The sequence below is a fragment of the Hemitrygon akajei genome, chromosome 27 (assembly GCF_048418815.1).
Source record: "Hemitrygon akajei chromosome 27, sHemAka1.3, whole genome shotgun sequence".
Taxonomy (NCBI): Eukaryota; Metazoa; Chordata; class Chondrichthyes; order Myliobatiformes; family Dasyatidae; genus Hemitrygon; species Hemitrygon akajei.
The window spans coordinates 11797259-11816054 of record NC_133150.1 but is presented as its reverse complement, the minus strand read 5'-3'; positions in this window follow the sequence as shown (position 1 = coordinate 11816054).

The window sequence follows — 18796 nt, the reverse complement described above, 5'->3', positions numbered from 1 at the left end:
GAGGGGAGAGGCCATACTGGATTTAGCCCTGGGTAATGAACCTGGTCAGGTGACAGACCTCTTGGTGGGGGAGCATTTTGGTGGGAGTGACCACATCTCCCTTAGCTTCAGCATAGCTATGGAAAGGGATAAAATCAGACAAAATGGTAAAGTGCTTAACTGGGGAAGGGCTAACTTTGAAGGGATGAGGCAGGAACTAGCGAGAGTAAATTGGAAACAGATGTTCAAAGGGGAAAGCACAGAAGTAATGTGGGAGAAGTTTAGGGACCACTTGAGCTGGGTTCAGGATAGGTTTGTCCCACTGAGGCAAGGAAAAAATGGTAGGAAAAGGGAACCGTGGCTGACGAAACTGAGGCAACTCGTCAAGAGGAAAAAGGAGGCATATGTTAGATATAAGAAGCAGGAAGTGGGAGGGGCTTATGAGAAATATAGGGTAGCCAGGAAGGAGCTAAAGAAAGGACTTAGGAGAGCTCGAAGGGGGCATGAGAAGGCCTTGGCATGTAGGATTAAGGAGAACCCCAAGGCATTCTATGCGTATGTGAAGAATAGGAGGATGATGAGAACGAAGGTGGGACCGCTAAAGGATAAAGAGGGCAACATGTGCCTGGAGGTGGAGGAGTTTGGGGAAGTCCTACATGAATACTTTGCTTCAGTATTCACAAGTGAAAAGGATCTTGATCAGGGTGAGGTCGAAGTAGAGCGGGCCTGTGTGCTGGACAATGTGGAGATTAGGGAAGAAGAAGTGCTGGATCTTCTTAAAAACATTAAGATTAATAAATCGCCAGGGCCGGATATGATACACTCCAGGTTGTTGTGGGAATTGAGAGAAGAGATCGCAGGAGCATTAGCTATGATCTTTGAATCTTCTTTGGCTGCAGGGGAAGTGCTGGAGGACTGGAGAATGGCAAATGTAGTTCCCTTGTTTAAAAAAGGTAAAAGGGAGAAACCTGGGAATTATAGACCAGCGAGTCTTACGTCGGTGGTATGCAAACTACCGGAAAGGATTCTTAAGGATAGGATCTACGAGCATTTGGAGGATTAGAGTCTACTTATGGGTAGTCAACATGGCTTTGTGAAGGGAAGATTGTGCCTCACGAGCCTGATTGAGTTTTTTGAAGAGGTAACAAGAGAAGTTGATGAGGGTAGGGCAGTGGATGTGGTCTACATGGACTTTAGCAAAACATTTGACAAGGTCCCTCATGAGAGACTCATCCAGAAAGTCATGAGGCATGGGATAAGTGGAACCTTGGCTGTTTGGATAAAAAATTGGCTTAAAGGAAGAAAGCAGAGGGTAGTTGTGGAAGGAAAGTATTCTGCCTGGAGTTTGGTGACTAGTGGAGTGCCCCAGGGATCTGTCCTGGGACCCCTGGTATTTTTGATTTTTATAAATGACCTGGATGTAGAGGCGGAAGGATGGGTGAGTAAATTTGTGGATGATACGAAGATTGGAGGAGTTGTGGATGGAGCTGTAGGTGGTCGAAGGTTACAAGAGGATATAGACAGGATGCAGAGTTGGGCAGAAAAGTGGCAGATGGAGTTCAACCCGGACAAGTGTGAGGTGATGCATTTTGGAAGGACAAACCAGAAGACTGAGTACAGGATTAATGGTCAGTTACTTAAGTGTGTGGATGAACAAAGAGATCTTGGGGTTCAAATCCATACATCCCTCAAGGTCGCTGCACAGTTTGATAGTGTAGTTAAGAAGGCCTATGGGATGCTAGGCTTCATTAACAGGGGGATTAATTCAAGAGTAGATAGGTCATGTTGCAATTCTACAAATCTCTGGTGAGACCGCACTTAGAGTATTGTGTTCAATTCTGGTCACCTCATTATAGGAAGGATGTGGAAGCTATGGAGAGGGTGCAGAGGAGATTTACCAGGATGTCGCCTGGTTTGGAGAACAAGTCATATGAATTAAGGTTAGCAGAGCTGGGACTTTTCTCTTTGGAGCATAGAAGAATGAGAGAGGACTTGATAGAGGTCTACAAGATTATGAGAGGCATAGATAGAGTGGATAGCCAGTACCTGTTTCCCAGGGCACCAATAGCAAATACCAGAGGGCATATGTACAAAATTAAGGGAGGGAAGTTTAGGGGAGACATCGGGGAAAGTTTTTTACACAGAGGGTTGTGAGTGCCTGGAATGACTTGCCAGGGATGGTGGTGGAGGCTAAAACATTAGGGGTATTTAAGAGCCTCTTGGACAGGCACATGGATGAAAGAAAAATGGAAGGTTGTGGGGTAGTGTGAGTTTAGTACTTTTTTTAAAGGATTATGTGGGTCGGCACAACATGGAGGGCTGAAGGGCCTGTACTGTGCTGTAGTGTTCTATGGTTCTATGGTTAACCTCCAGAAGAAGGTAGATAAGGCACACAAGTGAAGTTGTAGCTGAGATTGTAGGAGGTCAGTGAAGACTACTAGGAACCGGATCTTGGTTCCTTCCCCCACCCTGCACAAATCTTTCTGTGGTTTTAAACCAACTCATTTTATCACTGCTCAATGGAGGCATTCAACCTGAAACATTAACTCTGAATCTCTTTACACACATACTGCATGGCCTGCTGAATTTTTGTGGTATATTCTATTATTGTGACTGCTTTTTTCCTGTGGATGCACAAACTAAATTGGTGACCTTACTTAAGGGAGCAAGTATACTTCCTTATATCTCCTCAACAACTCCTATTGCTCTTCACAATAATCAAATGCATTCAGAAATTGGACAAAAGCCCTTTGACAGCATGATTCTTGGCTTTGTAGGACTTCTGCAGCAGTGAGGGCTACATCTCAATCAGGAATTGTGAGGCTGTGAAAGGTTAGTGCAGTACATGGTGAGAATGTGCTATTCCAACCACATTAAGCACTATTGAGCCCAATGTCCACAATGTTAAATGAAAAGTGATTTTCTTGCATTACTGTTTGTCATATTGTTTATGTCTCCTTTAACTAGTAGAAACTTCTGAAAATATTTTCTGCTGTAAAGCGCAGTCTCTCTCCTAATAATGATCCTATTCTTATTCAACTTTTCCTTCTGGCAATTGAAAGGAAAAGATAGATAGATAGATAGATAGATAGATAGATACTTTATTCATCCCCATGGGGAAATTCAACATTTTTTCCAATGTCCCATACACTTGTTGTAGCAAAAACTCATTACATACAATACTTAACTCAGTAATAATATGATATGCATCTAAATCACTAACTCAAAAAGCATTAATAATAGCTTTAAAAAAAGTTCTTAAGTCCTGGCAGTTGAATTGTAAAGCCTAATGGCATTGGGGAGTATTGACCTCTTCATCCTGTCTGAGGAGCATTGCATCGACAGTAACCTGTCGCTGAAACTGCTTCTCTGTCTCTGGATGGTGCTATGTAGAGGATGTTCAGGGTTTTCCATAATTGACCGTAGCCTACTCAGCGCCCTTCGCTCAGCTACCGATGTTAAACTCTCCAGTACTTTGCCCACGACAGAGCCCGCCTTCCTTATCAGCTTATTAAGACGTGAGGCGTCCTTCTTCTTAATGCTTCCTCCCCAACACGCCACCACAAAGAAGAGGGCGCTCTCAACAACTGACCTATAGAACATCTTCAGCATCTCACTGCAGACATTGAATGACGCCAACCTTCTAAGGAAGTACAGTCGACTCTGTGCCTTCCTGCACAAGGCATCTGTGTTGGCAGTCCAGTCTAGCTTCTCGTCCAACTGTACTCCCAGATACTTGTAGGTCTTAACCTGCTCCACACATTCTCCATTAATGATCACTGGCTCCATATGAGGCCTAGATCTCCTAAAGTCCACCACCATCTCCTTGGTCTTGGTGACATTGAGACGCAGGTAGTTTGAGTTGCACCATATCACAAAGTCCTGTATCAGTTTCCTATACTCCTCCTCCTGTCCATTCCTGACACACCCCACTATGGCCGTGTCATCAGCGAACTTCTGCACATGGCAGGACTCCGAGTTATATTGGAAGTCAGATGTGTACAGGGTGAACAGGACCGGAGAGAGTACGGTTCCCTGTGGCGCTCCTGTGCTGCTGACCACTGTGTCAGACCTACAGTCTCCCAACCGCACATACTGCAACACACACAAAATGCTGGAAGAACTTAACAGGCCAGGCAGCATCAATGGGAAAAAGTACAGTTGACGTTTTGGGCCGAAACACTTCGGCAGGACTGGAGAAAAAAAGGTGTCTAATATACTCTCACCCCTCTCCCCATCTTTCTAATCTACTCCTCAGCTTTTTTTTTCTCCAGTCCTGCCGAAGTGTTTCGGCCCGAAACGTCAACTGTACTTTTTCCCATTGATGCTGCCTGGCCTGCTGAGTTTCTCCAGCATTTTGCGTGTGTTGTTTGAATTTCCAGCATCTGTAGACTTTCTCTTGTTTTTGAAATGAAATAGCTGCTAGCAAGCAGGAAAATATAAGACTGGAAAATCACTTGGGGTTCATGCAGCTGATCTTTACATTTGGAAATCTGTGACAAAAGTGATTATGTAGAAACTTAACCAAATTGAATTTGAGATTCCTTTGAAATCATCAGTTCAGCATAACTCTGAGCAAATGAAACTTACATAGGTACCAGTTACCAAGAGGTGAAAAATGGAGAATCTCCTTTTACATATAGATAGATAGATAGATAGATAGATACTTTATTCATCCCCATGGGGAAATTCAACTTTTTTCCAATGTCCCATACACTTGTTGTAGCAAAACTAATTACATACAATACTTAACTCAGTAAAAAATATGGTATACATCTAAATCACTATCTCAAAAAGCATTAATAACAGCTTTTTAAAAGTTCTTAAGTCCTGGCGGTAGAATTGTAAAGCCTAATGGCATTGGGGAGTATTGACCTCTTCATCCTGTCTGAGGAGCATTGCATTGATAGTAACCTGTCGCTGAAACTGCTTCTCTGTCTCTGGATGGTGCTATGTAGAGGATGTTCAGAGTTATCCATAATTGACCGTAGCCTACTCAGCGCCCTTCGCTCAGCTACCGATGTTAAACTCTCCAGTACTTTGCCCACGACAGAGCCCGCCTTCCCCTTACCAGCTTGTTAAGACATGAGGCGTCCCTCTTCTTAATGCTTCCTCCCCAACACGCCACCACAAAGAAGAGGGCGCTCTCCACAACTGACCTATAGATCATCTTCAGCATCTCACTACAGACATTGAATGACGCCAACCTTCTTAGGAAGTACAGTCGACTCTGTGCCTTCCTGCACAAGGCATCTGTGTTGGCAGTCCAGTCTAGCTTCTCGTCTAACTGTACTCCCAGATACTTGTAGGTCTTAACCTGCTCCACACATTCTCCATTAATGATCACTGGCTCCATATGAGGCCTAGATCTCCTAAAGTCCACCACCATCTCCTTGGTCTTGGTGATATTGAGACGCAGGTAGTTTGAGTTGCACCATATCACAAAGTCCTGTATCAGTTTCCTATACTCCTCCTCCTCCTGTCCATTCCTGACACACCCCACTATGGCCGTGTCATCAGCGAACTTCTGCACATGGCAGGACTCCGAGTTATATTGGAAGTCTGATGTGTACAGGGTGAACAGGACCGGAGAGAGTACGGTTTCCTGCGGCGCCCCTGTGCTGCTGACCACCGTGTCAGACCTACAGTCTCCCAACCGCACATACTGAGGTCTATCTGTCAAGTAGTCCACTATCCAATCCACCATGTGAGAGTCTACTCCCATCTCCGTTAGTTTGTGCCTTAAGATCTTGGGCTGGATGGTGTTAAAGGCACTAGAGAAGTCAAGGAATGTAATCCTCACAGCACAACTGACCCCCTCTAGGTGAGAGAGTGATTTGTGCAGCAAATACGTGATAGCATCCTCCACTCCCACCTTCTCCTTATACGCAAACTGAAGAGGATCCTGGGCGTGCCTGGTTTGTGGCCTCAGATTCTGGAGATTGCAATCAGGACAACTTTCATTTCAAGCCACTGCAGTATTTCACTTCTGAGTTCATTAACCAACATTTCTTTCTGATTTCCTCTCCAGAACATCCAACATGACACCTCAGGTGTAAAATCTATACAAACTGCAAAGGAAGTTCTACTTGATTTTAAGTTTTGATTAATCTTATCTTGAAAATAAAGTCATAATGGCATAAATGTGATATTCCATACCATAAGGTATTCCCATTCAGTTAATTCTTAAGCTAAATATTACCCATTCGTGTAACGCCTTATTCTAACTGTTGTAAAAATAACTTAAAATTCAAAACAGCCTTTGTTTTTATTACTCCACTATTCCTTTGATATGTTCTCTAATCAACACTTTGGGCTAGAGTAACACAAGCCCTGAAAGTTGGGGGCCCTTGGCAGAAGTGTATTCATATGAAAATTAAAGGCTGGCATCATTTTCATGTCTACGTGCAGGTTAACAACAAACACTCCATACATCATCTGGCTGAAGGCCCAGTAAAATGTGACAAGACCATCCAGCTCAACGAGTTGCAACTCCAAAGTGAAAAGGAAGCAATAGCTGGTTCGAATGCTGCACTGTAAAGCACTTGTCTGTGGAAATCACAATAATTAGCTGTTAGACATACAGTGTATTCATTTAAATGTTAAGCATGTGATGAAAGCAGTGGGGGAAGGAATACACTATCACTGTTTTAGCAACTAGTAATCATACAGTTATAAGATAACAGTGTTACATTTCAGAGAACTGGTACTTTTGCCTGTGTCTATGACTGCAGTTCCTTCAGGCAGGCTGAACAGAAAGAATGGGGTTGACACATCACTTACTGGAGAATAGACTGTACACACATTCTTCCAATAACTCTGTGTATAAAAGAACAGATTGGTGAAAAAAAATCATAAAGACTAAATAGTTGAGTTGAATTTATGTACAAGCGGAACGTACTGATGCAAAACGTTTACAATGGGGCAGGACTACCAGGGACCTGCAAGTTACTGCACATTCCCAGTCAAACACCATCCTGATTTCCAGGCACGGAGTTATAAACAGCATGGAAGCGGGAGCCTTGATCCAACTCACCCTGCTACTCGAGGTGCTTCTTCCCTTCCATCATCAGTTTTCTGAATGGACAATGAACTCATGCATACTACATCACTATTTCCCCCTTTTACTTTTACATGAATTATTTAAACAAACAAGAATGCTTAATCAAACAATATATTTACAACATTACTCAAATTTTACTGATATTTTAAGTATACAATCTCCTCCTGCTTAGCTATAAACTCCAACTCGATATAGAATGCATCTCTACTGTATACACAGTATACTATAGAATACAACTACCATACGGTCATCCACAGCATAATAACATCTAACTTGCCCTATGTGGAGAATTGATTACTCTTGCGGGATAACTTCTTTCCTGACAAAGGGGATCACTTTGCCTAGCAGGAAAGACTTGTGTCTGTGAAACAATCTCAGGTTCTGGGGCCTCCTCCATGGTGGTTGTAGGAGTTGACTCTGGGACTACAGGGAGAGGTTCTGGCGGTTCTGAATTCCTTCCCTCTGGTCATGTTGTCTTCCTGAATCCTGCATGGCAAGCCGCTTGATCTGCTGAGCTATCCCAGGCCACGAGATAAAACATCAAGCCAACGCTTTCATTTTGACCACACCTAGATGACCGGCGTGGAGCTCTTCCAACAATTTAGCTCTCAATCCCCATATAAGGCAACCTCCATCAATGACAAATTCACCCGGGTGCTTGAACAAGTGGGGGAACTGGAATTTCTGTTGCAGATTCCTGCCATGAAGATCTGAGACAGTGTGGGTTTCTCCCAGTTGGCCTTTGGATTATCTTTGCCATAGTAGGAAGACTTTTGATTTACATTAGGGAGAATATGTCAGGAAGAATTCTTCAGGTATTTCCTTTTCCAAAAGTAGATGGGACAATCCATCAGCATTTCCACGATTAGTTGTCCTCTTGAATTTGGTCTTGTAATAGTGTCCTCCAAGAAACAGGGGTCCATTTGCATTTGTGCTGCGGCTGTTAGTGGACCAGCCTTCAGCGGATTGAAAATGGACACTAGTGGTTGATGATCAGTCACAAGGGGAAGCTCTCTTTCATGCAAGTACTGGTTGAAACATTTTACACCCTAAACCAGATGCAAGGCCTCTCTGTTAACCTGTACGTAACCTTTCTCTGCAGTGGTAAGGGAATGTGATGTAACAGCTATGGGCGTTCACTTGCATCACTCATAAAATTTGACATGACTTCACCTAAACCATAAGGAGAGGTGTCACAGGCAAGTTGTGGATTATAACACAAAGATACAACTGCAGATGCTGTGGATCAAAGAATATGTACACAACGCTGGAAGAACTCAGCAGGTCAGGCAGCATCCGTGAGAAAAGAGTAGTGGATTATAATGTGTGAGTACAGTGTCTGACATCACCATTTCCTTTGCCTTTTGAAAAGCCACCTCACACTGCTTTGTCCATTGCCATTTCTTCCCAGTCTGTAGTAATGTGGAGAAAGGGTGGAGTACAGTAGCCAGGTTTGGTGGGAACTTGTTATAGTAATTGACAGAAAGAACACAACTGTGATGCATGCTTGGGCCTTGGGGCATCCAACACTGCTTGAATTTTCTTAGCCCACTTCTGTAGTCCTTGTGTGTCAATGGTGTGACCACAATAAGTGATACTTGGTTGAAAGAATTCACTCTTGTTGCATCACGCTTTTCTATTCTTTTTAACATTGCCTTGAGATTTTAGAGATGTTCCTTGTCATCCTTACCAGTAATAATGATGTCATCCAGGTGGCTGGGCAGCCTTGCACCACCTGGTCCATAGCTTTCAGCCAGACCGCAGGTGCAGATGCAACCCCAAAAAATAAGCCTATTATAGGGATAAAACCTTTTGTAAGTATTTATGGTGAGAAACTCTGTGGACTCTTCTTCCATCTCCATCTGTATGGAGGCCTCAGCTAAGTCAACTTTGCTGAAATATTTCCTTTCAGAAAGGTTTGCAAAGATATCCTCTATTCTGGGCAGAAGGTATTGATATACAATACTTTCACCACAGATCCTAGCAGATCAATTCTTGGATTATGGGACCACTGGCATTGCCCATGGAATCAACTCAGTCTTGGAAAGAATTCCTTCAGCCTCCATGTGATGTAGCTCACTGGCTACTTTATCATGGATGGTATAAGGAACTGGATGGGCCTTGTAAAACTTGGATGTGGCATTTTCATTTAACGCTATTTTATCCTTGATGTGTTTGAGTTTTCTAATGCTATCCTCTGGTACCTTTCTTAATGCGCTTTCAGTTGACTCTTTTGCAGGGAATGTGACATGCAAATGGTGGATGGATCTCCAATCCAGTTGCAGTTGTTTCAGCCACTCACATCCCCAGAATGCTGGCCCTCCTGTTTTCACCACATACAAGCCCAATGTGATTTATTGGCTGTTGTATTAAAAAATGTTAAAATTGTCATTCTCTAGCACAATTTCTTAGTTGGATATCTGCAGGCTTCATTTCAATATCTTTGAAATGCCATTAAAACAATTTTTGTGGAATGACTGAAACCACCGTAGCAGTGTCGAATTCTATTTTAATTAATTTGCTGTTCACTTCTGGTGTAACCCATATTACTTGTCTATTGTTAGTTTTCACTACTCAGTCCTGTGTCATTCTCATCACTCTCGGATTTTTCATTAACAGCATTCAGATTAGTGCTCTTTTTGAAACTGCAACTTGACTTTTGCTCTTCCCTGTGCAGTCCATTTATTTTGTCTGCCCAACATGCACTTTGTATGTGCCCTACTTTGAAGCATTTTCTGCAAATTTATCCTTTAAGCCTGAATTGCTCCAATGTATATGAGGCCCTACCGCAATGGTAACACAATTTGCTTGGACTGTCATTTTTCTGTTTAGATTTTGCAATTTTGTTCATGCTCAGTTTCATTCCTGACTGCAACTCTATTATGTCTCTGTCGGTTGTTTCCATTGATACAGCTATTTAAACTGCTCTTTTTAATGTGAGTTGTGCTTCAGCTAGGAGCCATTTTTAATGCTTTCTCTAATAATTCTGCAAACCAAACGATCTTTCAGGTCATTATTAAGCCCGTCACTGAATTGACAGTGCTTTGACAACTTCAATTCAGCCACATACATTAAAATCAACTACTCCTTCCTTTTGGTCTGCTAATGAAATCTAAAACATTCTGCAATCAACAATGGTTTTGGTTGTAATTATTCCTGAATTACTCTCACAATAGCACCAAAGTTAATTTCGGCTGGTTTGGTTAGAACAATCAAACTTCTAAACAAACTGTATGCCGTACAACTTTAACCCTAAATGACTTACCAGAACTGAAATTCACTTTTCATTGGCTATTTCATTTGCTTCAAAATACTGCTTATTTCTCTCAGTATTCAATATCCAGGTATCTCTTGTGCAATCAAACACATTTATTTTCCCAATGTAGCCAACCACTTCTGCTTTTTTAAAATTTATGATTATCATCACCCTGTACTCGTTTATGAACCAGAGATTTGTCCATTTTCTGCCTTTTTTTGAACTCATATGTCTCTTCCCTGTCAATTGACACATACTGTGTTTTTTTTAAACTCATATGTCTCACTGCTCTTTTAAAAACTCAAATAACTTGCTGTTCTTTCTTAAAGACTTCCATATTGCCGTTATTAAGTTTTGTAACTCCAAAAGATTAAACTAATTGAAAGAGGAACATAGAGCCGGGGTAACCAGTGTACATTTCACTTTACTTCAGCAAGTTGCGTGCATATGATGAGGTGGCGTGATAATGTTTGCCATTGATAACATAATCCATAATGTATTATCTAAACAAACAAAGATGCTTGATCAAACAATATATTTACAACATTACTCAAATATTACTGATAGATTAAATTACAACACCCAACATCCTGTATATGAAGAACTTTTCCCTCAGGTCCACTTCAAGTCCTTTGCCCTTCCGATATACCTGAAACTGTTCTTACATTGCGTGCAATATAGCTGTTCCTCCAGTATCATTGATCAAAATGCTGAGGGATATAGACACCAGATGCCTTGTTGTGGTTAGGAATTAGGTGCCTGTCTTGCCAGTATTGCGCAAACATGAAACATTTCAATAAAATTGCAATGTACGTTTGCCACAAAACAACAAATTTCATGTTTTATAAGATAGTGATAATAAATCTGATTCTGACTCCTTACTTTTCCCAATAGAGCTGATCTCTGCCCAAGTTAAGTTTATCTGTCTTTTGGGGCAGACAGCTTATACTCATAGCCACTGGGCAAACCACAACTCTATTGAAGTAATTGTCAAATTCTCTCGTTTATATTTCAGTGGGACAAGATGTTGCACGTAGAATTGTCGTCGCTCCCATGGAGACAGACTTCTATGCCAGATCCCCAGTTTATTGCTCTATAGTTTCTTTTATGCAAAACCACTTCTTTTCAAGTGTGTAAATAAAAAAACCTTAGCACTCTTTACACCTCATTAGGAGAAGTGCTAAAGGGCTTGAACTTCAGATATCCTTGTATCATAAAAACCCGCATTTTGCAGTAAGAGGAAACTACTTTTCAGTTGCATTTATTGTCCTGAAAAGGATCCTAATTTGTTACCAACAAGAGATGTAGGCTGCCATTTCCTGCCTTCTATTTTCAAACTTAATGTGGAGAAGGCACTCTTCATTTTGATCAAAGTTTCTTTTTAAAAGCAATCTAAGCAATATGAAGGCGCACATTGCTGTTCCTGTTCCATCATGATTAGTTGTAACCATCTGTTCTATGCTGGCAATGTGCCTCAGGTCAACTGCACAAGGGTTGCATTGCCTCACTTTATGAAGCAAAGTTAATGCAGTTTCATACTGGGTCTTTTCGGCCAGAAGGGATCGGACAAGATAGCTCTTGTACAGAATAAACTAAGAGATGACGTTACTGGTCTCTCATACTTTGACAGATACCAGCGGCTGCTCTTGACCACTGCATTTGTGAAGGTGATAGCCCAGTGACAAAACCACTGCTTTCCATCCCATCTGTGTTTTGATGGCAATGTGGGACTGGGAAGATGACATTCACCCCAAATGATACGCTTGCTTGTGTTTACTCTTTTATCTCAACAGAAAATCCCACGGCAGAACTGGAATAAGTTATTTTTGGTTCCATGCATACTGACTAGTAACAATGAGCTCACTTGAGTTGAGTGTGATGTTCTCCCAAAGGGTTGTCTGTTGGTGGGTCTTCAGGTGACTGTAGAGGACGCTCCGATATCCACACACTCTGGTGCAGTGTGGATAAGGGTAAGGATCCGTTTGGGGGGATGTGAGTCAGCTATCTGGATGACGTGACTGATCTATCAGAGCTCATTTTGCCTTATCATGATGCAGATGTTGTTCATGTTGGCCTTCTCCAGAATGCTGGTCCTTCCAGCTGATCCTCAAAATCTTTCATAAGCATCTCTGGTGGTATTTCAGGTTCCTAATGATTACTGATACATTGGCCAAGTCAAACGACCCATACAGCAAAAACATCCCACAGACAATGAAATTATTAATTTATCTGTTTCTTCAAGGTATTGTTTTAGATGTGATATTGTTCAGGAGAGTGGAGGAGCTGATTATTTCCTGAATGGTGCATGTCTAACATCTAAGTAAGCCACAGGAATATTTCATCTGAGGAACAAAAGCATAAGATGTGTGGCAATTCATATGAAATAGCTTCCAGAGACATTACAAATTATGTGCATGTGCCTATTACCTTAATGATAGATTGCACACAATTCAGAATTATTTTCTCAAACTGAATTCATTCCACATGTTAAATTAACAATACATTCACATTTTGTTGAAAAGACCATCGGTCAGAATGATTGGTCATTATGAATAGCAACTTCAAACTGATTTGTTAAAATTGTGGCTTCCAGGCACTGACCTCCAATAAATCTGTTTTTCTAACTCAATCTGGTTCTTTGGAATGGAATATGGAGTAAAAATATTTGAAGAAACATTACTCTTAAAGTTATTAACCATCGATCGATGGTTCAGCTCTGAGCTATCTGCTCTGCTTTGGACTACTGCAAATCTTTCAGATGTATTTCCTCATGCTTAACTGCTCCTGGCAAGGCTCTTTCTGAATTGATTGTGGTAATCTTGTGTTATATAATTCACTAGCAACAAGCCAATAATGTCTCAGCTGTAAGATGTGCCTGATTAAATAAAACACGGTAGGTATAGTGGGTCAAAAATGTAGACTGCTTACAGGAATGTCATCACCACTGTACAAACCACTGATGTATGTTTCTTAAAACATGTGATATCCCTGCAAGTTTTCAAGATGCAGTGAGAAATCACACTGTGCTGCTGAGATCATCTTTGATTCATTGAATGACGGAATGCATCTCACAGATGACATGGCTCGTGTCAGATTCAGATTTATTTATCGCACGTACCTCAAATATAGTGAGATGCACCATTTGTGTTAACAACCGACATGCCGAAGGAAGGTGCTGGGGCCAGCCAGCAAGTGTCACCACACATCCTGGTGCTAACGTAACATGCCCACAATGCTTGACAAAATAATATAGAACACAACTCAGCCCTTTCCAGTCTCTCATCTTCTCTTCCACCCACCAATCCACACACAAAAAGACCTCCAAATCCAGGAGAAGCTCCAGTCTCCAGTCCCCAGACCCCAGCCCCCAGACCCCCAACCACAGATTCAGCAGAGCAGCAGATACGGCAATTGCACTCTTGAATATGCCTGTGTCAGCTAATTATTATTTCATTGTGATAGTATTTAACTCCATTCTTTCTGTTGTAGTGCTTGTCGAGACTTGAACCCAGCACAGCAATGCTTTGCTGCCTGCTTGCATTCTGCTTTGCCTGAGAAATTGGACGGTCAAGTCAACTGACTCTGAAGACTAGTGGTATTAGTTTTCTATTTACTGTAGTTATTCTTTTCAGCCGCAATGTAGGCTTCGCTTTCCATTTGAGAGTTTTAGTTAACAGCCCTGTTTGGCCTAGTGTTTATTGTTTTCTTTTTCCTCTGACTCTGTTCGCATTAAAGTCTGTGAACTATCGACCGGCTTCAGTATCCCTCGCTTCGCACTTGGGTCATGTCCAAACTCGGTGACACTCAGTCCCCAGTCCCCAGGTTTTGTCGTTTGATCTTCGACTTCCAGATTTCTGATCAGCCTTCTGGCTTTGACCCGCAGGCTTGTTAATGATGGGACCCCAGACTCCAAGCTCCAGATCTGGGTTTGATGACTCACCAGCTCTTGTACCTCCTCCTGCCTCCTGTTCATAGTACTCACTGGCCTGGGACAGCCCGACATGAATGGATGCCATTTGTCATCTGCCAACGTCACTGACTTTCAAACATGGAGCAGTGGCCTAGAACTTGGATGCCCTTCATCACTCATCCACGGAGTATTGAGTGGAGGCCTGACTTCTAACTCCCCAACTTCCTTGTCCCTTAACCACATTCTGACCTCTAGCAGCCATATGTCACTGTTCCTAAACTGTAACCAAACCCCCAACCCCCCTCTCTGTATCCCAAACCATATCTACAAACTTACAAAGAGTCTGAGTTTGTTCTTTTGTATACTAATGAAAGTGGAATTAGAACTGCAGAAACTTACCACATTGAAGGAAGCTATTTGGCCCATCAGATTTGTACTGGCACTTTCAATGAACCACTCTATTTAGCTCCTTGTCTACCCTTTTAGTCCATTTCACATACCATTCAATGCCTATTAAAACTTAATACTTTCAGTACACTTATACAGTGTAGTTCCACCACATACTCACAGATTGTTATAGATGCTGACTGATGCCTGCATGAGAGAAATTCACTCCATTTTCCATCAAGAGTTTTTGTCAATATCCATGGTTTTTCTCATTGAAATATTTTTCAGAGAAAACCAATTATCTAAGTCATCATGGTGTAAAAATCTTTTATTGATTTTCTGAACTTTGCATTTCCAATCAAAGAAAATATCTGAAGCTTGTGATCCTTGCTGGAGTGCTTGTAATCCCCTTGTCTAACATCTAGTTGTTCTTATGGTTCATTTAGAAAATAACCCGCTTCTACAGTACAATTTATACATCCTTCTTTTTGTGTGAGGCATCGCTCTGATAGAACTTATTGTGCATAGGCCTCAAAGCCTGTCATGGGCAGAATAGTCCATTCTGCTGCTAGCTCCAACATTGCTGATCAGGGGGGGAACAGCAGGTAGACTTTCACTCATGGAGGTATGGTGAGGTACAGTAGGAACAGATCTCCAGCAGAAGGGTCCAGGAGCATTAGGGTATGTGGCATGGGGTGTGGGGTTTGGTGGGATAAAACTTCGGAGTCCTGTAGAAGGGCCTTGGCACAAAATGTCAATGTTTATTCCTTTCCATAGATGCTGCCTGATCTGCTGAGTTCCTCCAGCATTTTGTATGTGGATTTCCAGCATCTGCAGAATCTCTTGTGTTTATTACTGTAAGATATTCGGTAAGGAAGTAGATAGCTGTCTTAATGCTGAAGGAGTCAAAGGTTATAGGGAGAAATTAGGGATGGGATGTTGAACTGCCAAGATTGTGCTGAATGGTGGAGCAGGCTTGGAGAGTTGACGGGCCTATTCCTGCTCCTATTTTGTATGTTCTTTGTTTTGATACAATCCTCTGGATATCAATTCTCTTGACATTACACTGAATGTAGTTTCTCCTTATTCATCAAAGGCGTTTGAGGTTTTGAGCAGCTTTCTTTCTCTGCTGAACTGACACCTTGTCCAGTGTCTCACCAAAACTGAATTTCCTCCACTTACTGCTTCTAGTAAACCTTTCCGCTTGCTGAGAGACACCTCGCTGCCCCTTTTTAGGGAGAGAGGGAGAGAGAGGGGGAGAGAGAGAGGAGAGAGAGGGGGAGAGAGAGAGGAGGGGAGAGAGAGAGGAGGGGAGAGGGGGTGGGAGACAGAGAAGGAGGGGGTTGAGAGAGGGAGAGAGAGAGGAGGTGAGAGGGAGAGAGAGAGAAAGAGAGAGATATGAGAGAGAGAAAGAGAGAGCGAGCAAGCCTGTGGTTTATTGAATTCTCAGGTGAAGAATTTATTTTTGTTGTAATGCAGCTCATGGTCTTTCTTGGGGGCTTTGTTATTGTTTGCTTGGTGGGTGAAGGGTTTTAATACGTCATGCTAAAGTAAGTAGGGGGTTGGTGCTTTTTGTTGTTTGTGTGCGGGAGGGGTGAATAGGGGGGGTTTTGGATTCTAACGTTTTTACTGTCACTCGTCCTTTGGGACACTCTTCTGTTTTTGTGGATGTTTGCGAAGAACAAGAATTTCAAATTGTATATTGCGTAGATTCTCTGATATTACATGGAACTATTGAACAGATTCTATAACCCTAGGCCATTCTAAACAATGCTATTAATGAATATTGTACACAAATCTGAATAATGTTTTACATAGAGAACATCAACTATATTTTCCTTGTCCTTATAATCTGATTCTCGATTTTTGCAGCTAAAGATCCTCCCTGCACTTTGAACAACCTTCTGACTGAAGCCAGGTAACGGGATGGGGGCAGCAGACAGGGTGCAAAACCTGAGTATGCTGAGTGACTAGGAGATCAGTGAGGAGGGACAGGGACAGAGATACAAAGCTTCCTGATGCTATCAGTGTTTCAAATGAATCTTACCAATATTCACAGAAGAAGCTAGTTGTTTTTAGGAAGGTAAAGGCCCAATGGCAGGAAATATGAGAAAGGGGAAATGAGACAAACAAGGGCAGAATGATAGAGAGAGTACAGAAGGCAGAGAACGGGAGTAAGTGGCATGTTAGAGGAAAGGATGGGACAAGAAACGAGACAAAATAAGAGTAAGGGAATGACGGAACTGAAGGTACAGAAAAAGGACAGAAAAGAACTGGAAAAGTATGAAGGGGAAATCAAGAAAAGAAGAAGAGTGACAAGACAAAAAATACTATAAACGGGCAGTTTGAAATAGAGCTCACTGCTCTATTTCAAACTGCCAGTTTATACCTCATAACTGAGGGATGTTGATGTTCCCAGGCAATGGTAGAAGCTCCAAAGGTCTGTCAGCTGATCACTGGCCCTTGGATAAATGCACTCCAATGTCATAGTCCTTGAGGAGCACTGTAGGAGAGGACAAATTGCCATATATTTCCTAACCCTAACCTGCAAGTCTACTGATGCATTTATATCAGTAGGAAGAAAAAGCAGCAGAGAAAAGGCCAAGTAAAGGGTCACCTTTGTTTAAAGTCTTTCCCTATTGTGCTTTTAACTTACACAATTAAAATAATACTTGGAAATGTTAATAACTCTTTGTTATTTCAATGTTGGTGAACATTATTGCCATTTGATGAAACTGATACATTTGTTAGTAATTTTAGCCGGATATCAACAAAAATTGGGCTTTTGAACCTAAGTAATTACATAGTTAAGGTCATTTCTTTCCCATTCTGGTGTATGCTCTGAATGACAAATGAACCTCATGGCCATGTCTGCATGCTTTTATGCATTGAGTTGCTGCCGCATGATTGGCTGATTAGATATTTGTATTATAGGGTAACAGAATTGGTGGAAATGTGCATGTCAAAACCAAAGCCATTGAGTTGGGGTTTCACTTTAAAAGGCTGGTCTGATGTGATAACATAATTATGCAAAGGGTTTTAGAGATTTTGGTGTTCAAGTTTTGGAGCTCAATAAAAGGGGTTCACAGTTTTCTCTTGAACAAAAAATGCCTCACTTTGTTTTATTTGTGAAAACCTACATTGGTGACCCTGATGCGCTAGGATGATTCCAGGTTTATTGAACATGTTGGCAAACACAGTTAATTTGAAACTGCTGGAGCTTTTGGAGCAAACATGCCGTTACTTGTTTCATATATGTCAAGACCCAATTTGTGTTGTGAGGTATCTCCACCGACAACACCAAGTATTTCTATGAGGTAGTGTCAGTAACTCCAGGGCTGTGTGAGCGGTGAGTCTACTAGAACAACTGCCTGAACACAATAAATACTGAAAGTTCACCTTATACAGATTTTTGGACGATCGGAGTCTGAGCATGCCAGACAGTTGCTCTCCTTGTCCAACCTCGGCAATACTAATCCGTTGGAGCTAATGGACCCCATGCTGTCTCTCCTGGGAAATCACCATCCTTGTTTTATTTCTTTAAAATCCCTGATCAAATCTGCACAGCTCTCACTAATGCACCTGTGAAGGACTATAGGGAGCTTGCTAAGATGTCTGATAGTCAACACTCAGCTAGGCAGTGGTGCATCATTCCTCCTCTTTTTCTGCCTTGATAAGCCCAGTAAGCAAGGGCTGCAACATAAAGACACCCATGGATGATGCCAGGCCTGTGTTTTTTACCACACTCGCTTTGGCGGGTATGCTAGGAAGTGCCGACCACCTTGCAGCTTTGACAGTGCCAGCTCATCGGAACACTGTGAACACTGTTATCTACTGTTAATCACAGACACCCTTCAGGGTGTCGCTTCCTGTGTGACATGGGTTCTCGAGTGAGTGTGCTGCCTATTGATGAGAAGGCAAAGAATGAGGAAATCTCACTGGAGGCCACCAACGACAGCAGGATCCAGACTTATGGGACACGACAGGTGACGCTCTGCTTCAGTGAGTGAAGTTACACATGGGTCTTCGTCTTGGCTAAAGTGGTTGGACCTCAGCTTGGTGCAGATTTCCTGTGTGCCCAAGGACTATTAGTCAATCTTAAGAACTGCTGGCTTATGGATGTCAAGGACTTTGGGTCATTACCCTGCTCCCCCAGTAAATTCCTCACAACGACTCACTCAAGTGCATGCACCACCGCATA